Source organism: Mesoplodon densirostris, chromosome 14, assembly GCF_025265405.1.
Source record: "Mesoplodon densirostris isolate mMesDen1 chromosome 14, mMesDen1 primary haplotype, whole genome shotgun sequence".
In the NCBI taxonomy this organism is placed as follows: Eukaryota; Metazoa; Chordata; class Mammalia; order Artiodactyla; family Ziphiidae; genus Mesoplodon; species Mesoplodon densirostris.
This window is the reverse complement of record NC_082674.1, coordinates 17,923,055-17,948,966: the sequence shown is the minus strand read 5'-3', so window position 1 is coordinate 17,948,966 and position 25,912 is coordinate 17,923,055.

Genomic DNA, 25,912 nt, shown 5'->3' with positions numbered 1-25,912 from the left:
AAAACTATCTTTTCCCATTGAATTACTTTGGTTCCAGAAAATCAATTTACCATATGTGCATGGGTCTATTTTCAGACCCTGAATACTTTCCCATTGATCTATTTGTTTATCCTTATGTCTTACTTTGACTTTACAGTAGATCTTGAAACTAAGTTATAAGATTCCTCCATTTTTTTCTTCTCTTCCAAACTGTTTTAGCTATTCTGTAATTTTTGCATTTCCAAATACATTTTTGAATCAAATCACTTTCTTAAAAAAATCCTGCTGAGAATTTGTTTGGGATTGAGTTGAACCTATAGATCAATTTGGGGGAGAATAAACAACTTGAGTCTTTCAATCCATGAACATGTAATTTCTACCTATTTTAGTCCTCTTTAATTTTTCTCAGCAAAGTTTTACAGTTTTAAAGGAACAAAAGTTAAACATATTTTGTTAGATTTATTCCCAAGTATTTACTTTTTGATGCTGTCCTAAATGGTATTTTTAAAATTCAATTTTCAACTGTTTTAGTATACAATTTATTTTTGTATCTTGTTTCCTGAAACTCTACTCAACTTATTATTAGTTCTCAAAGTTTTTCTCTAGATTTTTTTAGAATTTTCTCTGTATATGATTATGATACCTATGAATAAAAACACTTTTATTCTTTCTTTCCCTATCTGTATGCCTTTTTTTCTTTTTCTAGCCTTATTGAGCTAGCTTGGAACTCTAGTACAAAGCTGAATAGTAGTGGTGAGAGCAAACCTCCTTACCTTGTTTTTGTCTTTCATTGAAAATAGTTTAGTTTTTACCATTGAATATTATCTTAGCTATAGGTTTTTTTTTTTTTTTTTTTTTTTTTTTTCTTTTTTGCGGTATGTGGGCCTCTCACTGTTGTGGCCTCTCCCGTTGCGGAGCACAGGCTCCGGATGCGCAGGCCCAGCGGCCATGGCTCACGGGCCCAGCCGCTCCGCGGCATATGGGATCCTCCCAGACCGGGGCACGAACCCATATCCCCTGCATCGGCAGGCGGACTCTTAACCACTGCGCCACCAAGGAGGCCCCAGCTATAGGTTTTTCATAGATAACTCTACCACATTAAAAGATGAGAATAGGTGTTAAAATTTGTTAAATAATTTTGCTACATCTATTGATAGAATCACATGGTATTTCTCCCTATTTCTTAATATGATAAACTATATTGATTTTAGAATGCTATACAAATATGCCAATGCTCAAATAAGCCACACATTATCATGATGTATTTTTTTATGTATTGCTATATTTGATATGATAATATTTTGTTAAGGAATTTTGCATCTATATTCATGAAGGTCTTCAGTTTTCTTATGATATCTTTGTCTAGTTTTGGTATCAGTGGTACCAAAGTGGTATCAGTTTTGGTATCAGTGTGCCAGAGTGGGTGCTGGACTCAGAGGAATAAAATAAGTTGAAAATGTTCTTACATCCTCTGTTTAGAACAGGTCTTGGCATAGAAATACTATTTATTTCTTAAATGTTTGATAGACTTCACCAGTGAGGACACCTCTACTTTTTTATTAGAAGTTTTTAAATGAAAATTCCAATTGTTTTAATAGACCTCTTGCTATTCAGATTTTCCATTTCTTCTTGTGCTGTTGGTAATTTGTGTTTTTCAAAAAAAAATTCTATTTTATTTAAGTTGTCTAATATATAGCCATATGACAGTTCTTAGTATTCTCTTATTATTTTTAAAATATCTATAAAATACCTCCAGTTCTGGTGGAATATAATCTAAGTTTATTTCTCACTCAAGTAAGAGTTGCTAGAGGTCATCTTAACCCTCAAGGGCTCCCAAGCATATATTGAGTCAGTGATCTAGGCTGTTAGATCTTGTGTTTCTGCAATCTCCATGCATGGTTTCCATATCCACTGCTAAATGAAGATAGAGCTAGAATGTCTTGCAGGGTTTTTCCATGTCTCAGTTTGTAAGTGAAGCATGTCATTTTCCTTCACAGCCTTTGGCCAGAAATAGTTGCTTGGCTCTATCCAGGTGCAAGAGATCTAGGTGAGATAGTCTTCATTGTGCCCAGTAAGGACAGAACTCCATATTGATGGCCACTAATTATGTCTACCACAATGTGTATCTATCACCATATTTTGCTTCTCTCCAATACTGAACAGGGTGCTTCTGACCATATCACATGTCTATACTCCCTCCAGCTGTTCAAAGGGCTTTCCATTATCTTAATATCCATTATCTTAATATGTTTCTTAACCAATCTGTGAGTTATGCAGAGCAGGTTGTTTTAACCATCTTACCTTGGGCAGGTATGGTGAGGCCAAACACAGATCAAGAGAAAGAAAACAGAAACATACAGTTTTGCTCTACCCACAGTTCTCTGGAGAGAGCGCAGCATGCCACTCGGGGAAGCATTGGGGTTGGTAATGAAGCAAAGGGAGGAGCACTGTGGGCAAGCCCCTTTATTGGGGTTTCTGCAGGAAAGAAAGAGCAAGGCAGGGCCAGCAGATTTAGGATTGGCTAATTTGGATAATTTTAGTAGGCTTTGGGCCATAAGGGCTGTCAAGAATTGTCTGTTACCTGGCCCTGGGATGATTAGAGACATGAAGTATGAGAGTTTGATAAGGGAGGTAGTTGGAAGTGTGGACTTATTTGGTTGCTCAAGAAGGGGAACTGACTGACGTCTAGCCAGCTCCTCAAAACTGGGTCAAAATAGTGCTTAAAAGCTGATTTACAGGGGCTTCCCTGGTGGCGCAGTGGTTGAGAGTCTGCCTGCTGATGCAGGGGACACAGGTTCATGCCCCGGTCCGCGAAGATCCCACATGCCGTGGAGCGGCTGGGCCCGTGAGCCATGGCCACTGAGCCTGTGCGTCCAGAGCCTGTGCTCCGCAACAGGAGAGGCCACAACAGTGAGAGGCCTGCGTACCGCCAAAAAAAAAAAAAAAAAAAAAAAAAAAAGCTGATTTACAGAGGTATTATTTATTGTCCCCATTTTACATTTAGAGAACTGAGTCACATTAGGGTTAGATCATTTACGCAAGCTCATCTAATTATTACCTAGAAGGCCCTAGGTTTAGAACACAAAAATCTGATTCACTGATGGATGTGCTTCCAGTTCAGTACCTTACACATAAAGGAGGTTTAATAAATGCTTCCGTGAATCACACTACCCAGTCAGAAGCCTGGGTTTCCCACTCTGTGGCCTCATTTAGAGGTGTGGCTCTTCCTCTTCTCATACAAGACCATGATGTGTCAGTGGGCCAGAGCGGGTGCTGGACTCAGAGGAAGTGCCTTCTCACTCCTGTTCTCAATGAAGTCAGTCTTTCCATCTGCTTTCATTACAGGGATTACAGACACATAATATGGTTTGAAGAGGCAGCACATAAGAAAAAGACAGCAGATACAGAGGCCAAGGTGGCAGCCTTCCAGGGGATGGCAATAATTAAAGCTGGTGCATGAAGCTTTTCCCAGACTAGATTTCCCTAGCACAAGGGTTAGCCTAAAACTTCAATGCCATCCTTTTAAAGGGTACATGCATAGATAGAACCATCACATTCAACGATGCCTAAGAGTCTCAAGAAGTAAATGGTGCTCCCCACCACCCATTTCCCAAGCAGTGCTGTTCAAGGCAAGCCTGCGGACTGCTGAATTCAGCTTTCTGGGAAACAGCAAATTACCAGGAGTTAGCATGTTGTGGTGTGTAGGCCATGTGAATACCAAGACCTATTTGCAAACACTATAGAAAAGCTAAATTGAGTTAATTTCAATTTCTTGAATTGAAACACTGAATTAAAAAACAATTTAAATGTATCGCTCTTTTAGAAAAATATCAATGCTTTAAAATGAATTTCATTTTTTAAATGTACCATTAACTCAGTAAAGCCTTTTGGGCTTTTTAAGCTAATTGTCTTTGAACTCATTTTAAATTCAAAAGTCTTTATAATTTTGATAATATTTTAAAAACTATCCTCACTATAGCAGTTCATATTATAAACTTAGAAGGATACAGAAAAAAACTAATAAGGCCCTTGTGCAAGAATGATACACATATTTTTGAACCATTTGTATTATTTTTGTAGAACAGTAGGAGTTATCCCACTTTGTTTAATGAAATCATATGTGTGTATGTATCTATATGTATATATGTACAGGGTAAAAATTTCTAAACTCATGGAAAAAATCCCAAAGACTCTACACTAGAATGTTATCTCTAGGGAATAGACAACATGAATATTTTGCTATAATTTTTATACTTTTATTATTTTAACTTGATTAGTGCTAGCAAGTTGTTACAATTTCTATAACTGACAAAACATATAATTTAGAAGATATTTTAAGCTCCAAAGCCAACAATTTGTTTGAACGTGATCAGTTCATTTTGCCCACATGGGAACAGGATTTAAGGCTCTTCTTAACAGTTTGGCCACATATTACGAACATTTTCCATGCCATGAGTCTTCCACAACAACAGGATTTTAAATAGTTTCATAATATCCCACTTTATAAATGTATAATCACTCACTGTCAAGTTTCAGATTTCAGTGGGGACACATGTTCATTGAGAATAATACAGAAGTGAGGTTGGAAAGTAAATGGATTCTCTTCTCACTTTCCACCCCTTTAGAGGAACACATTTTTAAAAGTTTAATGTAAGTTTTTCTAGACCTTTTACTATTTACATACAAATTCAAACAGTATAAGAGAGTATCCAATGAAAAGAAAAGAATTCTTTCCCTGTCCCACACCTTCTTTTAACTGTTCTATTTTTAATGCTTCTAATAGTAGTAATGATTTACCAACTTAAAATACCATTTGTTGATTTGCTTAGTGTATGAGACATACCTGTCACACGACTTCCTTTTCCTTTCAACTGTCAATCGTCTTGTTTTAGTTTTAAGTCTATTGTTTTATTTTCTAGTTTTGAAATTATATTAAAATATCTATTTCTTGACCCATCTACATACAGTTACATTTTCCTTGCTCCTGGAGGGCTAGGGCTGGTCAAGGGTTAGGGACCTGGATTCCACATGTTTTGCATGGCATCTGCACAAATGTACCAGGATTCTAGCTCATTCGATGGCCCAACTCTTCCTTCTAGAGCAGCTCTAGATCCTAGTCTCAAAGACAGCAGACTGTGCATTCTGACTGGTAAAAAACCCACAGAGAAAGCATAGGTAGGGAAAATGTGTAGCCAGCATTCCTGGTTTGTCTTCATCCACTGTCTTGAATGCATTAGGACCCAGATCTGACTTCTTTGCATGTATGGGCACAAGGCCCATGGAGGCTTTAAGACAGTGACTAAAGAATGGATTTATCCTTTTCTTTAGACACGCTCATGAGCAAGAAGGAGGATGAGGTCAGATCTGTCACCAAATGCTCTTCAATATTCCCCAAATTACTAACTGTCTTCAAAAGGGTAAGGTTACCAAGCAAAGGGCTGGGATTTTCTGGAAATAGTTTTTCAAAGAAGCATTATTTCAATGGCTTGATCTGTCAGCCTGGGATCACGCACAGGTTGACAGGTTTTTCAGACAGAATGGTGTTCCAATACTCCCACTAGTTCTGGGCAGGAAGGCAGGGAGGATTTGGGGAGACAGCAACTATTGTGATGGAGAAAGAGCTGTCCTGCTCGCCCTTTTAGAAAGAATCCTCATATCTGTACAGCACTTCTCAAACCATTCTCAAACCCATCCTTAGGTGGATTACACAGGAGGTTCACATCAGTCAGACCTTACCCACCCATTCTTCAGCCAGTACAAGCAAGGTTAGGATCACTTACACTGCTTGTTTAATCATGAAGGATTTCCCCCACCTTGTTTCCACCGTGTTCCAGTTCTGCAGTTTCTTAACTGTAGCTAATTTCCCACTATTGGCTCCACGTCTGCTTTTCGGCAAAATCCTTGGAGATTTTTATGACTGCATTTCCTCTCTCTTACAGTTGTTTTACCATCTAATTACCTGCCTCTTCCTTTTTTTGAAATGACTCATCTATATCAAGTCTTTCCAAGGCATTCTACTTGGTGTGCATAAAAAAACAACTCTCTTTTCATGTTTGTCTTCCATTGGCTTATGTGACATTTAATTAAACTACATCATTACAAGAGCATACATACAGGCATAAATGGTTGGGGTACAATCACAGCTGACATGGCTGAGCATCCCACTCAATTGGTGGAAGTGGAAGTGACAGTGTTAATACATATCAGAAATTAGCCAACTAGCAGAGAGCCTTCAGCATGCCGTGCAATCCGTCAATATGATTTACCAAAGACATGGAAAGGATTCATTAAATAGTTGGTTAAGGGAGAGCCGTTCAGAGAGCTTGCACTTCCATGAATTCTACAAAGATTAGTCATGAGAGCTCTTTCTTCATCACAGAGGGCACTGCTCTAGCTTGTATCCCTGGGACCTGAGTCTTGATTAGCCTGTATGTGGCTAGCACCTCGGCAGACCCATTTTGGATGTGGGAGGCTGGGAGGATGTGGGGATGGTTGAGACTCCCCTGAAATTGTCTTCCAAATTTCAGAGTTCAATGAAATTGAACTAAATCAGGATCACTAAATTGTGAGCTGAGCATAGCTCCAATGATATCTATTGTGGTGGGGAGAGTAGTGCCTCCCCCTAAGATGTCAATATCCTAATCCTTAGAATTTGTGAATACATTAGCTTACATGGCAAAGGGAAATTAAGGTTGCAGATGAAATTAATGTTGCTCATCACCGTACCTTAAAATAGGGAGATTATCCTGGCAGGCCCAATGCAATAAGAAGGGTCCTTACAAGTGAGAGAGAGTGAGTTGGAGGTAGATGTGACCCTGGAGAAGCTCGGAATAGTTCAGTATCACGAGGATTCAACCTACCGTTGTTGGCTCTGAAGATGGAAAGGACCACAAGTGAAGGACTGTGAGTACCCTCTAGAAGCTGGGAAAGGCAAGAAAAACAAATTCCCCCCATAAAGGAATGTAGCCCTGCCAACACCTTGATTTTAGCGTCCTGAGACATGCCTCAGACTTCTGACGTCCAGAACTGTAAGATAATAGGTTTGTGGGGTTTTTTTTTTTTTTGCACGATACGCGGGCCTCTCACTGTTGTGGCCTCTCCCGTTGCGGAGCACAGGCTTCGGATGTGCAGGCTCAGCAGCCATGGTTCACGGGCCCAGCTGCTCTGCGGCATGTGGGATCTTCCCGGACCGGGGCACAAACCCGTGTCCCCTGCATCGGCAGGTGGACTCTCAACCACTGCGCCACCTGGGAAGCCCTGAGGTTTGTGTTTTTTAAGCCACTAAGTTTGTCATAATTTGTTATAGCAGCATAGGCAACTGGTACATCTACCTTCTTATTTCTGTGACATCGTCTGCTTTCCTGATAAAGGAAATTATATTTATAGGATTTATTTAATGTAAGCTCTGAATTTTACAACCCCTTCCTACTCCCCACTGTGTTTAAAAGTAGCTTTAAAGCTGCTGCTTGTGACTAGAGGAATGTAAAATAAAGGGCCAAACCTCTTTAAAGCATTTCAAACATTTTGTTGTAACTATCCAAGGAAAGCTTTGAAACAGCAGTTCTCTCATGGATGGAAAAAGAGCAAGGAGCATGAAGTGCTCTGTGACGTGCCATGATTGATAAGCCAAGGTCCTGGGTGAGCAAGTGTCAGGCCTTGTTTAGAGATGGGAGGGCCTCCAAGGGCAGCTGGCATCATCCCCTGCTGTGCTCAGCTGGACTGGTCCCCAGAGTGACCTTGCAAACACCAGTCACCGCCAAGTTTATCTTGGTCGGTGTTGTCTATCAGCACAGAACCTCTTCCATTTAGATGTTAAGACCCCAGGGAGTTGCAAGAAGAAGCAACACCAAAGAGAACGCACAATGTTAAGTCACTGGGGCTTTGCACAAACCACCAGAGGAACCGAATGGAGGGAGCAAAACATCCCGCGACAGGTACAAGGCCTGTTGTGATAGGAAGATAGAGGAGTGAGGAAGTGGAACTTTCCCCAACTCAGAATCAAACAAAGATAAGATACATGTGCAGACAAATAACTTACCAGTGGTGGTGATTAAATCCTGAGTGAGTGCCCAGGTGGTCCATGTTTTGGAGTCAAAGAAGGGACTTTCACCCTCAGCTCGGGTGTGTGTGTTGGGGGTCCAGTCGTAAGGAAGGGGATAAGCAGAAGAGGAAGATGCTCAGAGTTCTGGACGGGTGTCAGAGTGTCAGCACATACACTTGCTCAGGTGACCCCTGGTTGACCAAGAGGAATGATGTGGGAGATTCCGTTATGGGACTTGTCCTGAGTGAGGAGTTTGGGTGAGCAGGCTCTCAGCAAATTGTAGCAGTTCTCTAATTTTGAACTAAGAAAATATACTTGGTCTCATTAATAGAGATTCTCTGAGGTTCATGAGAATAGGGGTGACATATATCAGTATTTCTGAAATAGTAAGAATTTAGAGATGGGAGAGAAGGTTGCCCAGGATGGATGTGTGGCTTGGGACAAGGCACCTCACCTGAGACTTGATTTTTCTTGTATAACATGGGGTCAAGGGGTTTCCCCTGTAACCTCAGACTTAAGAATAAAGTGAGATATACATAGACTATTTGGTAACTTTGAAGTACTTTGCTTAAGTTATGATTAATATTTTCATTGCTGTAAATAGATTGACTTTAATTCATACCAATTTATCAGAATTACCAAAGTTTATAACAATTTTTCTGCCAAGGTATTTTATGGTCAAAGAACAAATTGGTTCCTTTTTGACCCTGTGACCTTCTTTAGTTGCTATCTCATATCTATTCTCCTTCTCTTAACCAAATCCCATGTTTCCATTTTCTCACCACCCCATTCACTCATCCGTCCCCATCACACTGGTTTATATATCCCCTTTGGTTTATCGAAATTACTTTGGACAAGGTCACTAATGATCTTCTAACTGTCAGATTCTATAATAATAGTAACAATAATGATGGGGACAGCTAATGTTTATTGAGCTTTCATTATGTCAGGCATGTTTCTAAGTGATTTACATGTATTAACTAACAACTTTATCCTGTGAAGTAGGTAATATTATCAATCAGATCAAGAAGGAAACTGTGGCGCAGAGAGGTCAGAGTTTGCAGGCAGCAGAGACAAGACACAAACCTAGGCAATCATACTCCACTGCCACACTTGCAACCACCATGCTATGCTACCTCTTACATTTAGATAGTGAGACCTTCTAGATGTGAATATTGCTTTCAGTGACAATCCTTTGTTGGGAATGCGGGATTGAAAAGCAGAGTGGGTGTGGGTGTATTAAAACAGTGGAGCTGCATTTAAGTCTAGGGATGCTCCTGCTCTTGGTATTGAGAGGTCTACAGATGAGCCAAGGTTGGCAGCCTTTCTGAGAGTTCTTGGTCTGGGGCTGTGACTGGGCAAGTGCGGAAGGGCAGGATGAAGAGGCCGTAATGGGGGGCCAAGGAGAACCTCACTGGGCATTTGGATGAGTCACCAGCAGGGAGGAGCGGGCAGGGTCAGCAGGGTAGTTCATGGGAAACCAGGGGGACTTTCAAAACCTCTTTGTGGCACCCTGGGGGCTTCAGGATCTGTGGTTTCCTAGTGCATGAGTGTCCCTGTCTTCAGGCTTCGTGATGATGATAAACAACTTACGTTCCTTGGTGGTCCTCACATCTTCAGGACTTGGGTTAAAATGGCAAACTGGCACTTCTAATAGAGCAGACAGTATCCTCCTGTACCCTTGTTAACTTCCTCTTTGCCTCCCTAGGGGTACAGTGAAGCTGGACAGAAAAAGCAGAGCCTATTGCAGTCTGCCTGTGTATATGTCTGCAGCCTACAGAGATGTGAGAGAAAAGGAAGGAAGAGACATTTTGAAATGTTATTTTGAGGGAAAAGCCTCAAAAATGAAACAGAGCTGTAGTCAACTAGAATACAGATGTGTTAGCTTGCCTCTTCTGGGATAAGTTATTTTTTCAGATGTACATAAAGCAATTTAGCCACTCATAAATTTGATGAGTCAAGACATAATCCCTTAAAAAGCAATGTTGGATAATTTGCCTGTTATTTTATGGGAACCATTTAGTAACCACATAATGTAAGTGAGAGTCGACAGTGTAAATATACCTCACTCCCAATCAACGGGGAGTCACTAAGAGAGGATTCAGGGAGCACCCTGGGGCAACTTCATGTACCATGTCTGTGAGTGTACAGATCTGTGTGCGTGTGCACGTGGATGTGAATGTAGGCATGGGTGAAGCCTGCTTTGTTTGTGTAAAGACATTTCATTTTGTCAACAGAATGAAAGTAATTTGACATGGCAATTCTGACTCTCCATGACTGGGAAAATGTCTCCAGAATAAAGTACCTTGGGTCTGGAAATCTTACAGCTAATTAAATAATTTTTTCAAATGGACACCAAACAGGACAGTGTCTATTTTGGGAGCCCAATTTCTTTCATGAATTTCCTACCTCCTCCCAAAACCCATACCCCTGTTGGAAACATGACTGAGATGCTCTGCTAGTCCTATGGAAGTCCCCCCAATCTCTGTTCTCTGGGCAGAGGATCAAATTACCTACCATGATCCCTTCTCACTCTCTTCCTCTTAATAATAGAACATTACCCCCACCCTGAGATTTAGCTGGGAACGTGTACACATCTACAGAGATAGAGGTTGATTACTCAGCCTCCTTATGGTCTAGCTGTGGCATGTGATTAAATTTTGACCAAGAAAGTGATAATAGAAGTGATATAGGTAAACTTCTGGACTGAGTTTTCTAATGAAGCTATGTGTTTTTCTCTCTTTCTTTCCCCCTCCCTTCTGACTAAGAAATGGTAATCAAAGCTGCTCCCTTGGACCCAGAGATGGAAGCTTCAGATTGAGGATGGCAGAGCTGCTCAAACTTCCTGAACTGTTGGATGAGACAGAAATGAACTTCTCTTTTATTTAAGCCTCTGGATTTTGGGTCTCTTCGTTATACCAACTTTCCTGTAACCTAACTAAAAGATCTATATGCAGGGCCAATTTGTGCCCTAAAATATTCTGGTTAACCTCTCCCCCCAAAGCCTAGATCTACTCCCTGAAGACTAGAGAGAGCTGCGTGAGAGCAGAGCTCAAGACATTGTGGTTTGTTTAAACTATGACTCCTTGGAAAGTTAAGAATTGGAATTCATTGCAGTAGCTGGGAGAACATCACCAAGAAATTCACCATTAAATGTTTTGTTGTTGCTGATTGTGTAACTTCTTATTTTGATATAATTTCAAAATTATACAAAACTTACAGATAGGTTGCAAGAGTAGTGCAGGAACATTTGCAAACCCCCCTTTTGGATTTACCAACTGTTGTGTCCATTTTACTTTTTCATTCTCCTCTATTGTGTGTGTGTCTACTAATATATTCTTTTTCTCTGAATTACTTGAGAGTGAGGAGACTGTCTTTTAAGATTTTTTACTTTCTGGAAAAACATAGCCCAGTTATTTGTAGAATGTTCCTCAAACATGATTAGATTTAGGTTGTAGATTTTGAGCAGGAATGTCATAGAAGTGATGCTGTGCCTTCTCAGTGCCTCATATCAGAAGTCAAGTGATGCCCATTTGTCACTTTGATCATCAGGCAAAGGTATTATCCACCAGGTTTTTCCATTGTAAGGTTACTCTTCTTCTCTGTTTATTTAGTAAATAATGTGTGGGCAGACACTTTGGGGCCATGTAAATATCCTGTTACTCATCACAATTTTACACCAGTTTTAACATCCACTGTTACATTTTGTATCCTAGGAATTTTTAACAAAGACTTACTTGAAGAAAGTGCGTTGTCTCAAAAAGGTGCTTAGGACTATCTACCTTGGAAAAAGAGACCTGGAGTCTAGTTTCAGCCCATCAACCCCAGACTTTGATTTCCTTTTTTGTAAAATGGATGGTCATGTTCTTGGGTGAAATGACTTCTGTCTGGTTCTCTGAATCCAAGGATCTGGCGTTTTTAGACAGGGGTACTCCTGGCATCTTCAGGAGGAGAGTTCTTTGAGGTGCAAAACTGTCACATGCTTTGTAGGATCCTTGGCATCCCTGGCTGTTGTTTACTAAAATTCCAGAAGTTTTCTGCCCTGGAGAGGTTTTAAAATATGGCTGTTCATTGTTTGACGCCTCTCCTGTCAAGAGGTGAGGCCCATGTTACCTTTCCCTGTATCTGGGTGTGCCTGTGCTCAATTTGGCTAATACAGTATAGCAAAAGTGACACTGTGTGACTTCTGAGCTTTGGTCCTAAAATGCCATGTAACTTCCCCCTTGTTTGCAGGAAGTCTTAATCTTGCAGGCTTGAGACAGCATGTAAGATGTTGGCTTCCCTGAGGGTGCTATGCTATATACAGTTGCTCTGGTCAACAGTCCCAGCTAAGCCCACCTTTGAGTCATCTTGGCCCAGGTACCAAACATGTGAATGAAGAAGTCTCTACATGATTCTGGCCTACGGTTATTTGAGAACTTCTCAGCTATTTGAGTCTTCCTAGCTGAGATCCTGGTTGTTGTGGAGTAGAGGCAACTGTACCCCTTCTGAATTTTTGACCCACAAAAATGTGAGCATAATAAAATGGTGGTTGTTTTATGCCATTTTAATTTGGAGGGCATTGCTATGCAGTGATACCTGGGACATCCATACCTTTCCAAGTCCCCCTGAAGGACTGTACCACCCTCAAGTGGGAGCCACTGTGGATTCTAGCCTAATGCTTTCACTTTCTACTACTTGTCGACGAAATATATTTTTAGTCAATATATTATGATACGGTGAGTGTTGTCTGTCTCTCCTATGTGTCCTCTGAGGGAACAAGGGCATGACTTCTGTGGGTTTTTTGGTAATGCCAGCAACCCTTGTTTACTCTCTAAAGTTTATTAGGAACCATGGCATGTTTATGGGACACTGATTACTTCCAAATAATAAGTACTTATAATAAGCAATATCAGTCGTACTATGCTTTTGGAATAGCTGTGATCCTGAAAAGGTGGTAATAAAATGAATTCTATAGAGGGAATCCTATTTCTCTAGAGGCTTGACTTACATAGTTGAAGATGTATTCCAGACTCTTCTGTCTCACTGCCTTGACATTAAAGACTGGGTGAGTGAGGACAGTGAGAGCTTTGAGTGATCCCTGTCTGGACTTGACATAGGTACTGCAACTGCCTTATCTTGACATCTGATGGCTGCCAAACCTGAGAGGGAGGCAGAACCCTAAACATTCCCCATTCATTCATTCATTCATTCATTCAACAAACCAGGAATTGTATTAGGTTTTGGTGATAGAGCACTGAAAGAGGCAGGCACAGATCCTTCCCTCATGGAGCTTACATTCAACCTAGCAGGATGGACAATAAGTGGGTAGTTTACAAGTTTGGTGATTACAGTAACACTGTGCCTCTCACTGTCTGTGGCAAAGGACCTGTTTTTTCTTCCTATCTATGGGTCATCTATCTGACATTTCTGATTTCTCACCTGTCACGGGTAGATATATCCTATTACACACGACTGAATACAATTTGAGCCACTGTGATTTACCACTAAGTCTGACAACACCCAGACTAGTCTGTATGCTGTTCAAAAAAGATGAATCCACAGATTACTGGCTGGTTGTTGTGGAATGTCAAATTGCTATCCAAGTATTGACATATTTGCTTTTAATGTCTCTGTTCATCTCACTGCAGATCACTGACAAATAGTGCATACTCTAGCCCTGGTCCACAGACCACACTCTGAGTAGTACAACTGTAGAGAAGTAGTATAGGAGGGTATCATGTTGTCAGTTGCCCTTCTTCACATATTTCTCAACAAAAATTAGAAAATTGGAGGGAGTTTTCTCACAATGTGACTGTCTTATGTTCCATCTTATTTTTTAATCCCAGCTTGATATGGGAGAATTAATGAGCAGAGGCTGGGAGTCATCACCTTACCTCTTAGAATCCACCTGTTGCTACAAGGACATGCAGGTTCCTTTCACACTGTTCCCAGGATCATTCAGTTCAGGGCCTGGCAGGGATGATGCAGACAGAGTTAACTTTCGGCATTCCAAGTTCCTATGTACCTAATATTGATATCATGATTCTCTAATGCTGGGTACCCTCTCAGGAGGGTACAAGGAAGAAAGTGACTCAAAACAGCTTTACATCATTCCACTTATGACATTCTCAGTGATATCATCTGAATTTTATAGGTAAAGAAATGGTAACATACTAAGTAAGGAACTCTCTTGGGTGAAAAGATAAGAAAAGGAACACTCAAATTTTGAATAATTTTTTTCCAGGATTTAAAAAACTGGAAAACAAAACCAATTTCAAAGTGTGGAGGAGGGTAGCTTTTCATGAGCTAGAATTTCTTAATAATTCCATTATAAATATTTTTCTTATGAATAATTTCTCCTTAAAATTAAATAATCCAAAATGCAATGAATTATGCATCAGCTAGGCAGAATATTACACTTACACCCTAGCTTGCTTTGTGCAAAATGAGAAAAAGAGTCTGTTCTATCCCAGATTCTATCTACCGGCTTGAGGTGAGAGGGCTGGCCTTGGGAGTATTCATGGGGTGAGGCCTCTGGGGAAGATCACGTAGCCCCTCTATTTCTCATGTCTAATCTGGCCACAGGGCAGAATTTCACAACAGAACAGGGAAATCAGCTAATCGCTGACACCTTGCCAGCTGTGGAGTACATTCAGTGAGAAATTGGAACTGGCAAATGAAGTCCTGCTGCTTGTGTCCAGATCTATTTACCTGAAAAAAATCATTCCCACCAAAAAAAAAAAAAAAAATCCAAAGAGCAAACAACAACATCCAAACCAAACAAGAAATTTAAAGGCCACTATCAAGCGTCTTTTCTCCTGCTTTTCCTTCAAAATACCAGTGTTTATTTAATAGACCCACAGCCCCAGGGTGGAAACAAACAGATCAATCACCAGAGTGTTCCATTGTGCCCATTATCCTGACATCCGTTGATGGTATTTATCTGAGTCTGAAAGTCATCACACAGGCACAGGTGCAGCTGATGTGGCATGACATTGGTGCTATATAAAGGGCTGAGAGTGACAGCATGAAGGTAGAGGAAATTATGCCTAAGCATTCCAGGCAGCTAGCCCACCTCCCAGCCCTCCTGGTACCCACTGCCTCACCCGAATTACCTTCTGGTCATGACCATCATGTCCCATCATCCACTTTAATAGCAGTTGGTACTCTGCTTGCTGCCTGCTCTGCCTGTCACCAAGGCTCAGAAGAACATCTCGTGGGACCATCTTTCTCTGCTGGGATGAACTCATGATGTTTTGTTTTTTGTTTTGTTTTTTGCTCTCTAGCATGGAGCTGTGTTTATTTCTCAGAGAGCATACAAGTTTCCACAGGAAAAGAGTCTGCCCATATTTGAAAGACAAAGACTGAGGCTTGAGATTTTTGACCTAAACAAAACTCTCACATAAGCCAGGAACTTAAGGACACTAAAGGCAGTGTGAGTCCTCTGCATTTTAAATGCTGGTTTATGAATGAAGAAGGATAACTACCTACCACATGGGAGCCAAATCAAAGCTAGTACTTTATGTAGCTTAAATAAACGAATTGCCACAAAAAGCTTGAGCTTGTCCAAGTGACTGGTGGGCTGTTTGCTTGAGTTGAAAGTCATTCCCTGGGAATTTGGGCAGGGTCACTGTGGAGAAATCCATCAACATTTTGGTGATGAGCAAATGGTCATCATCTACCCAGGGTCTCAGAGTTGAAGCTCCGGTAGGAGCCTCTGTCTACAAACTGCGTCTTTTGGGAGCCACTTGTGTGTTCTTAGGACATGAAGGTTTATAAAGAAAATGTCATAGACATTCACAACCCTCCAAGAGCTTTGTTTCCAACCAGGAAGGAAAGCACATCGCTGAAATCTGTCAAGTATGAGGTGCACAGAACAAGCATGGACTGGGGGCCTTGACCCCTTAATTCCAAGTATTGCCACAGAGGACTTAGTGACCTACTAGGGAAAGTAAAGCATGTTAGGTCCCCCTGGAAAGGAGAACACAAATGATCTAAGCCAAGGGGCAGTAGTGTTACTGACCCTTTCGAGTCCCCAACAAGGGTCCTTCTGCCTGGTGCCGTTCAGGCCAATAGAATGAGACGGAGTTTAGTTCAGAAGCAAATGAAAGTTTTATTCTTTGATTAAAGAACAGAGTAGTGCGAGCTCCGGCTCTAGAGTACACGCTCTCTGGGGGCGGGGCTGCTTTACAGGGTTCTGTTTTGGTGAGGAAGGGGCGGAGTTCTCGCGGGGCTGGCGCAGCTCTCTCGGGGCTGGCGCAGCTCTCTCGGGGCTGACTCAGCTCTCGCGGGGCTAACGCAGCTCTCGCGGGGCTGGCCGCAGCTCTCGCGGGGCTGGCGCAGCTCTCGCGATTTGGGTGCCCTGTCTCTGCACAGGGCCCGCCCCCGCCATCTTGAATTGAGGTGTTCTGAGCAGTGGTCTCGCGCGCACTCTCCACTGAGCCGAAGGGCCGGGAACAGCCACCTAGCACGGGGAACTCTGGTCTGAAGAGTGCAAGGTGCAAGGCCTCTGAACTCGGCACCCTATGAGTAAGTGAAACTACACTAAGCACAAAGGAAGAAAAAAAGGTTAGACTTTATCTTATTACCCAGATTCTATCTTGATTTCCTGGGAATTGTTCATGGGCTTTGTCGGTGACGGTAGGGATAATAACACTGTGCCTGTTCCCTGTCCTGGCGCCAGTCTTCTAACCTATTGAAGGAAACACTCTCCAAATCACAGAACCCCCAAATTATTGCAACTCAGGCTGTCTGGATCAGTATCACTTTTCTCATTTAAAACACGCACTGATTTGACATCCCTAAGGGCTCACTAGCTAACTCACTAGCTTTTTTTTTTTTTCTGCGGTACGCGGGCCTCTCACTGTTGTGGCCTCTCCCGTTGCGGAGCACAGGCTCCGGACGCGCAGGCTCAGCGGCCATGGCTCTCGGGCCTAGCCGCTCCGCGGCATGTGGGATCTTCCCGGATCGGGCGGGGCACGAACCCGTGTCCCCTGCATTGGCAGGCGGACTCTCAACCACTGCGCCACCAGGGAAGCCTAACTCACTAGCTTTTGCGGTTGCAGAAACTTATGTCATTGCTAGGTGGGCTGCATGTGCACGGGCGGTCGGGGTGGGCTATGAATGGGGTTAGGTGTCCTGTAGGACCCTGAGAGCAGAACTGGAAACTTCAGCTCTGCTACCATGGTGAGCAGTGCTGTTAAAGCTTGCCCAGTGCACACCTTCAGGAAGACTTCTCTCAGGGATCAAAACTCTGGTAGTTTTTAAAGTAGCATATCCATTCATTCATTTACTCATTGATTCTTGCATTATTTAATTCAGTAATTCAACAGATATGTATATGTGTAAACAGTCTGCCAAGCCCTCTTTCTAGGATATGTATGGAGCCCCCCATTTAAGTTCTTTTCGAAGGTTTACCTATCCTGTTCACTCATTCATTCTTTCATTCAATAACGTTCTTGCTCTATGGAGCCTGCATCCTCTTACCAGACTCTGTAGGAGAGAAGTACTAACAATTCTTTACCCAGGATCTCTGGTGTGGAGCTGGGATGATTTGTGGCTGCTTAGGATACAACCTAAGCTGTAAACTCTTCCCAGAGTCAGGCAGGGTTCATGTCAGTATTTGCTCTGGAGGAAATATGTTAGGAGGAAAGGCAGTGATTCATGTTTTTTTAAAACTTGTCTGTAGATGTTTTGAAAGTTGCAGCTGTGTACCTATGAAAACACTAAGGAGAAGGAACAGAGTCTTGTCTTTGGTTAGTTTTGTCATTACCCACCCTATTGTTTACCCTGTGTTGTCACCCCTAGCTAACTTCTCCCGTGTTTCCTTGTTATTCCTCAAGCTTCAGCTCGTGTGCCCCTCTTCCAGGAAACTTCCCGATTATAGCAGAATGGTTTCATACAGCCCCTCTGAGCATCTCCATCCCTTAGTGTCTGCATATTTCATGGAGGCCTGGAGGTCTTCATAGTTCATAGAAGGCATATTGTTTCTCTCTGTCTAGACTCTGGCCTCCTTGGAGAGCAAGCATCAAGTGCAGTCCCTCCCATCCAATTCTTGAACAGTGGACACATTGCTTCAAGGGCACTGATGACTTCCTGATCCTTCAATGGCTGGCCAGATATGTAGTTGGATCACACCCTGAGGTTACCTTGGCTTTCTGTACAGGTAAGAACTTAACGCTGGCAGCAGTGAGGCCTATCCTCAGCTGTTTCCACTCTGTATGTTTAGTTGCTAGTGGTGCCCTGAGGGCTGGCGTTCCCTCCCCTGCAGATTTTCCTGTTGTAACTTTGCATGTGTCAGTTTGCCTGCAGACACTACGGTGGTGTCACACTTGTGACTTGATTTTCCTAACGGAAACCATTCTGGTGGTTAGCTTCAGCTCCCTTTCGACACACACACACACACACACACACACACACACACACACACACACACACACACACACACACACACACACACACACACACACACACACACACACACACACACACACACACACACACACACACACACACACACACACACACACACTCTTTAGGACCCAATGGAGCTCCCTCTGTAAGCCCTCCGTCCCTTCCTGAGTTAACAGCAGTGTCCCAGATACATGCATAACAGGTTTCCAATTTATTTCTTTTCAACAGCGCTTGGCAAACATTTCTTCCCCCTTTCTCTTTTTATTGCTTGCCTTTACTTTATCTGCTAAATCCCTGCTTGTGGGTCTCCAGCTGCCTTTATAGCACCTGCCCTTGTTAATATCTCCCATGTTGTTGCACTGCTGCCCTTGGGGTCTTAATGAGGAGCAGGTGGATATCATCAGGTCACTTTCAGGGAAGAGGATGGGAAGGGAACCTACTACCAGCCAAGGCATTATATAGGTTATCTCATTTAAAACCTCATTTAAAACCATCCTCGGTGCAGTAAATATTATTTCCCTGACTTTATAATGAGAAAATCTATCCCCAGGAAAGCTCCCAAATATCATTCTTTCGGAATTCCCTGTAAGTGTCAATCTCTCTTCTGCTTAAGTTCTTTCAGTGCAGTCCTAGAATCTGTTACAGAATAAAGATCACATTCTGTAGCCCGGTATTCAAAATCCCTCATGGCCTGGGCCTAATCTACATTTTCTGTCCCATTGCTCACCACTTGATAAATATTCAGTTATAATCGAATTGAGTTTTTACTCTTCTGCATAAGTACACAACTCCTTCCCACCTCTATACCTTTGCTCTAGAGATTCTCCTCTTTCAAATGCCCTCCTTACACCATTTACCCCACATATATAGATTATGCTTAATTTTGAAGAAGTAGCTGAAAAATCACAGACTCCACACAAACCCACTTGACCTCCTCAGTTGGAAGTGATCACTCCCCTCTCCACCATCCGTGGCACCTCACCTGGATCTCTCCCTTAGTCCTTCCTACCATTGCCTCCTCTGAAGCTGTGATCGCCTTGAAGGTGAGACTCACATCTGATTCTAATTTATCATCCCACAATATGTCCAGGGCAGTACCTTTCTCAGAGTTCATGCTTTAAAAAAAAACTAGTTGTTGAATTAATGACTAGTTGTTGAATTAATAACTTGTTGTCACCTGGTTAGAAGTGCATACTTCATTGGCCAGAGAGAGTCACAGGGCCACAAACAGGAAAGGAGGGAGGTATGGGGCAGGGCAATAAATAATGTTGAGTAGTAATGTAGTTTACCACATAAAAATATGAAGTTAATCATACACATACTACTGGGAAAGGAAGCTTTAGTCTCAGTTCCTTTCATTAGAAATATGCCGAGGAAGGAAAGCTTGCTAATATGACTAATCGTTGTTCAAGGCGCTAATTATGCTCTTTGGCACTTCCTGTTGCCCTGAGGTAGACAGACCTGGATAGAGCTTGCCCTTAGGAAAGAGTTAGTTCATGCCCCTCTCTCTATATTCTGCAATATGTGATAGAACTGGCAAATGGAGGGGGCACCTTCTTTGGTGCCTGAACATCCCTTTTACTCTTTGCTCTGGTCTGCCTTTCTTTATGTGGCCACTAAGATGGAGGTAAGAGGCTAAGTTTAGACTTTACAGCAGTGGGAGGGAGGAACTAGGAGGCCTTGTTTAGGCCTTGAGCCAAACCCACTTTTCTAACCCAATTTTTAGGAGGGTTCAGCATTGGGATGCTCTTAGAGCTAATAGCAGAATGGTGCTTTGGGAACAGTAGCCAAGTGGATATCCCATTTGACTACTGTCCTTTGAGACTATAGTCATCAGAATCTCATCAGGGAGAAACATTGATTAATAGGATTCAATATTTTCTTTTTTGGATTCTTGCCTAACATGCCAATGGAAGCACACACACACATTTTATGGGTCACAAAGGAAAACAAAATGATCAGTATATTCTGCAGGTAGGTAAATCAGGAAAAGATGAGTTCTTTGGGTCCTGAAGAGTGAGAGGAAGCAGTAGGGCAGAAGAAATAGCAAATACACAGAGTCAAGAAGGAGCATAGCCTCCTAGGCAAATAACATGTGAATACAGTGGATCCAGAGCAAAGGCTTTTTGGTGGGATTTGACAAAAACTAAAGCTGAAAAGGCCAGATTATTAAAGGCTGCTAGAAAAAGAGAAACTTAATCCTGTATTTTTCATTTCGGAATCTCTCTTACTAGACACTTAATCATTATTCAGGGAATGAATGAATATATGTGTGTGTGTGTGTGTGTGTGTGTGTGTGTGTGTATATATATGGAGAGAGAGTGATATATAATGTATATAGGTTATTTGCTGTATGTAGGCATTAGATTATTATATCTCTATAAGAACCCAATATAATAAATTATTATTATTATTATTATTATTATTTTTTTTTTTTGCGGTATGCGGGCCTCTCACTGCTGTGACCTCTCCCGTTGCGTAGCACAGGCTCCGGACGCGCAGGTTCAGCGGCCATGGCTCACGGGCCCAGCCTCTCTGCGGCATGTGGGATCTTCCCAGACTGGGGCGCGAACCCGTGTCCCCTGCATCGGCAGGCGGACTCTCAACCACTGCGCCACCAGGGAAGCCCATAAATTACTATTTTTATATCAATAGTAAAGATGGGAAAACTGAGGCAGAGAGATGCGAAGAGTTTGATGTACAATGTATCAGATGTGCCTTTGGCTGCAAGTAAAATTATACTTGTTGTGAGATAATAGGAAATATATTGGTCTCTGTCCCAGGTTTTTAGCTGTAGCCCCACTCCCACCTTCTCCAGAGAGAGTACGAGGTCTGGAAATGGAGTTAATAATTGATCATGCCTATGTGGGTAAGCCTCCATAAAATCCCAATAGTAGGGGTTTTGGAGAGCTTCCAGGTTGAAGTGTTTCTCTAAGTTCTTTGAGCTATTCTAGCAAATTAATTGGACCCAAGGACAGGAAGTTTGGTCAGAAGCACAGGTGATAACCAGGGCTTGCAACTGGTGTCTGAAGTGGGGGGTGGCATGGGGTAGGAACAGTCTTGTGGTACTGAGCCCTTAGGCTGTGGGATCTGATGCTATCTCTGGGTAAATAGTGTCAGAATTGAGTTGATACACTTGTCTAAAAATATTTTAAATAATGATAAAAAGAAAGGAATGTTTATTATTTCTTGCAAGAAGAATTATGGTGGTAATTCCTGTCAGGGCTAATTTTGCAGCTCAGTAATGTTATTAGGGTCCCAGGCCCTTTCTACTCTTCCATTCCTGACCCTTGTATTTTCTCCCCATGGTTACCAAGTGACTGTCACAGTTTCAGACACCACATGAAAGCATGATGATGTCAGCTTACAGAGAGGGGTGCTTACTCTCTGCATGTCCTTACTAGGAAAGAAATTCTTCATAACTGACTATCTTTAGGAAAATATCTCAGTAGCCTTTTTGGTGTGGCCATGAGAACATGATCTATCTGAAGGTGGCAAAACAGAGAGATTACATTGCTCTGTTTATGGTATTAGATAAAATTTGGGGTTGGGGCAAATAGAGAAGTAAGAGAGGTAAAATGATTAAAACAAAAAGGACATTGATCTGAGCAACATTACATGGGATGGACTTTTGAATCAAAAGTCTGGGAGGCTGAAGGAATTTTTTGAGAATTAAAAAATTTTTAATTTTCAAACAAAGTGTTTGTATTCCTGTGTCTATATTATCTCTATTTTCCTGATTCCTCTATAAATACTGAAACTCATAGAAATTCCACATGTTTTGGAAAGAAAGTCAAGAAAAGGGACTGAATCCCCAGCCTGAGTTGGCATAAAGCTCTGAATTTAGATTAATATTGGGAAGATTTAGAGTTCACTCGTTACAGGAATTTAAAGCTTAAGCCCTGAGAATTATCAGAAATCTTGAGGAAGACATTGCAATTTCCATAGCATATGAGATAGAGTCAGGATAATTTTATTTAATTTTCAGAAGACAGGAAGGCCTCCAATGTGGGTCACAAACAAAAATGTTGCATTAAGTATTCTTGAACGTCAATCTTTGCCCATATTTCTGATAATTCCCTATGTATAAATTCCCATAAGAGCAATTCTGGACAGAGGTAGTGGACACATAGAAAGTCCTTGAAATGCATTGCCAAGTCCTGTGACAGGGTTAACCTCCTTGTACCTTTGCCAACACTGGGGGGTGTTGCAAAGTTTCAAAAACCTTGTGTCTGAAGGTTTTTAAGTGCCTGTGTACCGACCCTGAGAAAGTGTCCATGTTTTGTTCTGGAAATTCCTGCCTACCTCCAGCCTCAGCTGTATCCATAGCCTGAGTGTATTTGACTGTTTCTCTGATCCAGATGAAGCAGAAAAATGTGTGGGGAGGAGGAAGGAAGGAGTGTGAGATGAATGAGGGATCCAGAATGGTTAGTGTTTAAGAAATAGCAAGCGGCACAGTCTTAAAGGAAATGAGCCCTTTTCCTGAGACATTTGAATTTCTGAGAAGGATCTTTAAGGATGAGATATGTTAGCCCCAAACCTGAGGTTGGGTGCTGTCTCTGGAGGGTATTCTAATTTCCTCTTTATCCTCCACACCCACCACCTCAACTGCCTGTAAGCACACACATGCCCCACAGTCCTGTGCCACTTTCTGAGGCGACAAAGCTACTGCTTTGTCCTGAAAATGTAGATTGCATGGTAAGAGTCCATCAAAACTCATTTCTTCTGAGTAGCTTTCAAGGAAGGACCCAGAGTAGCAAGGATTTGGTCATTTTACACTGACCAGCACTCTCTTTTTTTCAGAAGGAATCCATCTTTTGCCTTTGGCCACCTGTATTAGAGGCAGATCCACTCACAGGAAACAGAATCCAGCACAGCACTCGAGGCTGGGCTGAATTTAGGCTCCAGGGGAAAAACCTAATGAGTGATAACACTTGGAAAATTGGAGTAATCAGGTGGTATTTTGTTTCTTTTCTACATGTGTCGTATGATTGCTCTGTGCATCTAGGGGACATGCAGGGTGTGAGAAATGTTGCCAGGCACCAGATAACTTGACGTCCTCCCATAGGGAGTTTCTGTGTTATGTCTTCCAGAGGAAATTCACCAAGCTCCAGAATCCAGTTTGCCTAAATTAATTTCCTTTAAATATATATGCTAGTGAGGTTTGGGAATTATTAACCTTAGGCTTTGTCTCTTCAGATGTAATGTTGGCATCATCATTATCTTCCTCATCTCTCACCATCACTCTCATCATTTTCTTTGCCATCTCAATTTCCCTTAGAATCATAGAAATCCAGAGTTGATTTACTCACAGTCATCAGTTCTATTCCTCAGTCCACCAATAGGAGGTTGCCTGAGGGCAGGAACTCACCTTGGGAATCCTAGTATGCTTGCCAGGCACTCAGCATATATTTTACCAGATGAATGAGTGAATGTATGCGGAAATGAATACCTAATGCTGTCATTATTCATGCAAGGTGCCTCTTTTGTTTCATTTAATTTTAGTTATTTTCCTTTTAAACTGCCATCCCATTCTCCTTCTTGCATAGGTACTCTCACTAGTGTAGATAATGGATGTCCTCCCATTTCAAAGAGTGATTAAATCTTTCTCTCTCTTTATAGCCTTGTGTTATTCTATGGAAAACTGGCTGATGATTTCTGACTGCTGCGGAGAGTTTCATAGTAGGCTTATAGCACATTTCATGTTTCTATTCTCTAGGTATGGGCATCTAGGTTGGCTCCAGCTTCCTGCTGTCACAGTAATGTGGATGTGGACATCCTCACAAATGTCTTTTTATGGACCTGTGAGAGGGCTTCTCTGGGCTATCTGCTCAGGGATGGGATGATTGGGAATCATGATCTATGTGTATGTTTAATTTCATTAAGTTTTACCAGATTCTCTCCAGAAAGACAGTGCCTAACTATTTCTATTTCCAACATTAGTTTTACCTGCTTTCTAATTTTGCCTATCAGATGATTACAATAATGATTACCGAGTCTGAACATCTATTATTAGCCTTTCAGATCCCCTCTGAGTTGCCTATTCTTATCCTTTATCTATATTGTATTGGCTTCTTATCTTTTCTAGATTATTTACAGAAATCCTTCGTATATCCAGGTAGTAATTCCTTATTAATATCTTCCAGGTTTCTCTTATTATTGCCTTCACACAGAGTGGCATTTGAAGTATAGGAATCTTTCTCTGTTTAGTTTTTTTCTCTCATGATTTATATATTTTGAATTTTGTTTAATAAGGCCTTTCCCACTATAAGGTAAATATCTGTCCAATCTGAGGTAACGATATATTCTACATTTCCTCTGTTAATAGTATTGCCTTTCACAATCTGTTTTTTTTAATCCATATATATGTATGACAGAGACAGGATCACAAATCAGGGATGTAACAAATAGACCATTAGTCAAGTTTTGAGAATTAGCTCATTATTATATTTTAAGAAAATAAACTCCAAGCAGATTAAAGACCTAACTGTCTTCCTTTTGGTATATATTCTATCTTCTGCTGTTGGTTGTTCCATTTGTTGTCTTTTTTAAAAATAGCCCATGTTGTCTTCAAATACCTCACTTTTCTCTGTGAGCTTACTTTTTATATCCTAGGGACCACCAGCTGTCTTGGCTAATAGTACCATCAGGGTGGAGGAGCAAACCTTAGATCCTAGGCTGTTCCTCTTGGTGATGTGGAAACTCTGGTGCTGATATTTATGCTCAGTCATTTTCTATAACCTTTCCTGAGAAGTTCCCAGGGCTCCCTTCCAGGGTATCCCCTTCTGTGATAATAGGCATAGGGTGGTTGGGGAGATGTAAACAGCTGCATTCCTACCCTGGATTAAAGCAAGCCGGAAGGTAATATGCTGGGGCCATATTGAGATTCAGAGTGGTATAGCAGCTGTTTCCCAATTGAACCCTGGCCTGCTCCACTTTAGGCCACAGCCCAAACTTAACCATCACTCTTCTGTCTCCCCAGAAACTTCACACACATTTTGCTTAGTTTTTGACCACCTTTCTTAAATATGCAAGCTTCCTTTTTCTCCTTTGGCGTCTTCATAGTTGGTTGGGGAGGGAGCCAACAGTCTGTACTTGTTAGCCATGATGTGGAGGATTGGAAGCCTGTCAGAAATTTGTTACATAGGGCATCTGGTATTGGAGATTTGTGCATGTCAAGCATAACTGTGGGATGCTTTATGAGCTTTTACTGTATTAAATTGTTTTATTCAGATTGCATTTGTCATCTTTTAAGTTAAAAAAGAATCCTCCCAATATTTAGTTTTACTCATTAAACATGTAATTATAAAAACATTTTTGTTGAAAACAATAATGTGAAATTGAAAAGTAATCTCCATGAAATTCTTTGTGCTCATAACTAATCATTAATTTGATCTTCCAACATCTTTGTAAGAACAGTAGGATCTCTGTATTGTTTTACAAAGAAGAAACCAGGGTAAGATTGCATGTCATATAGTCAAACCCACAATAGGTATT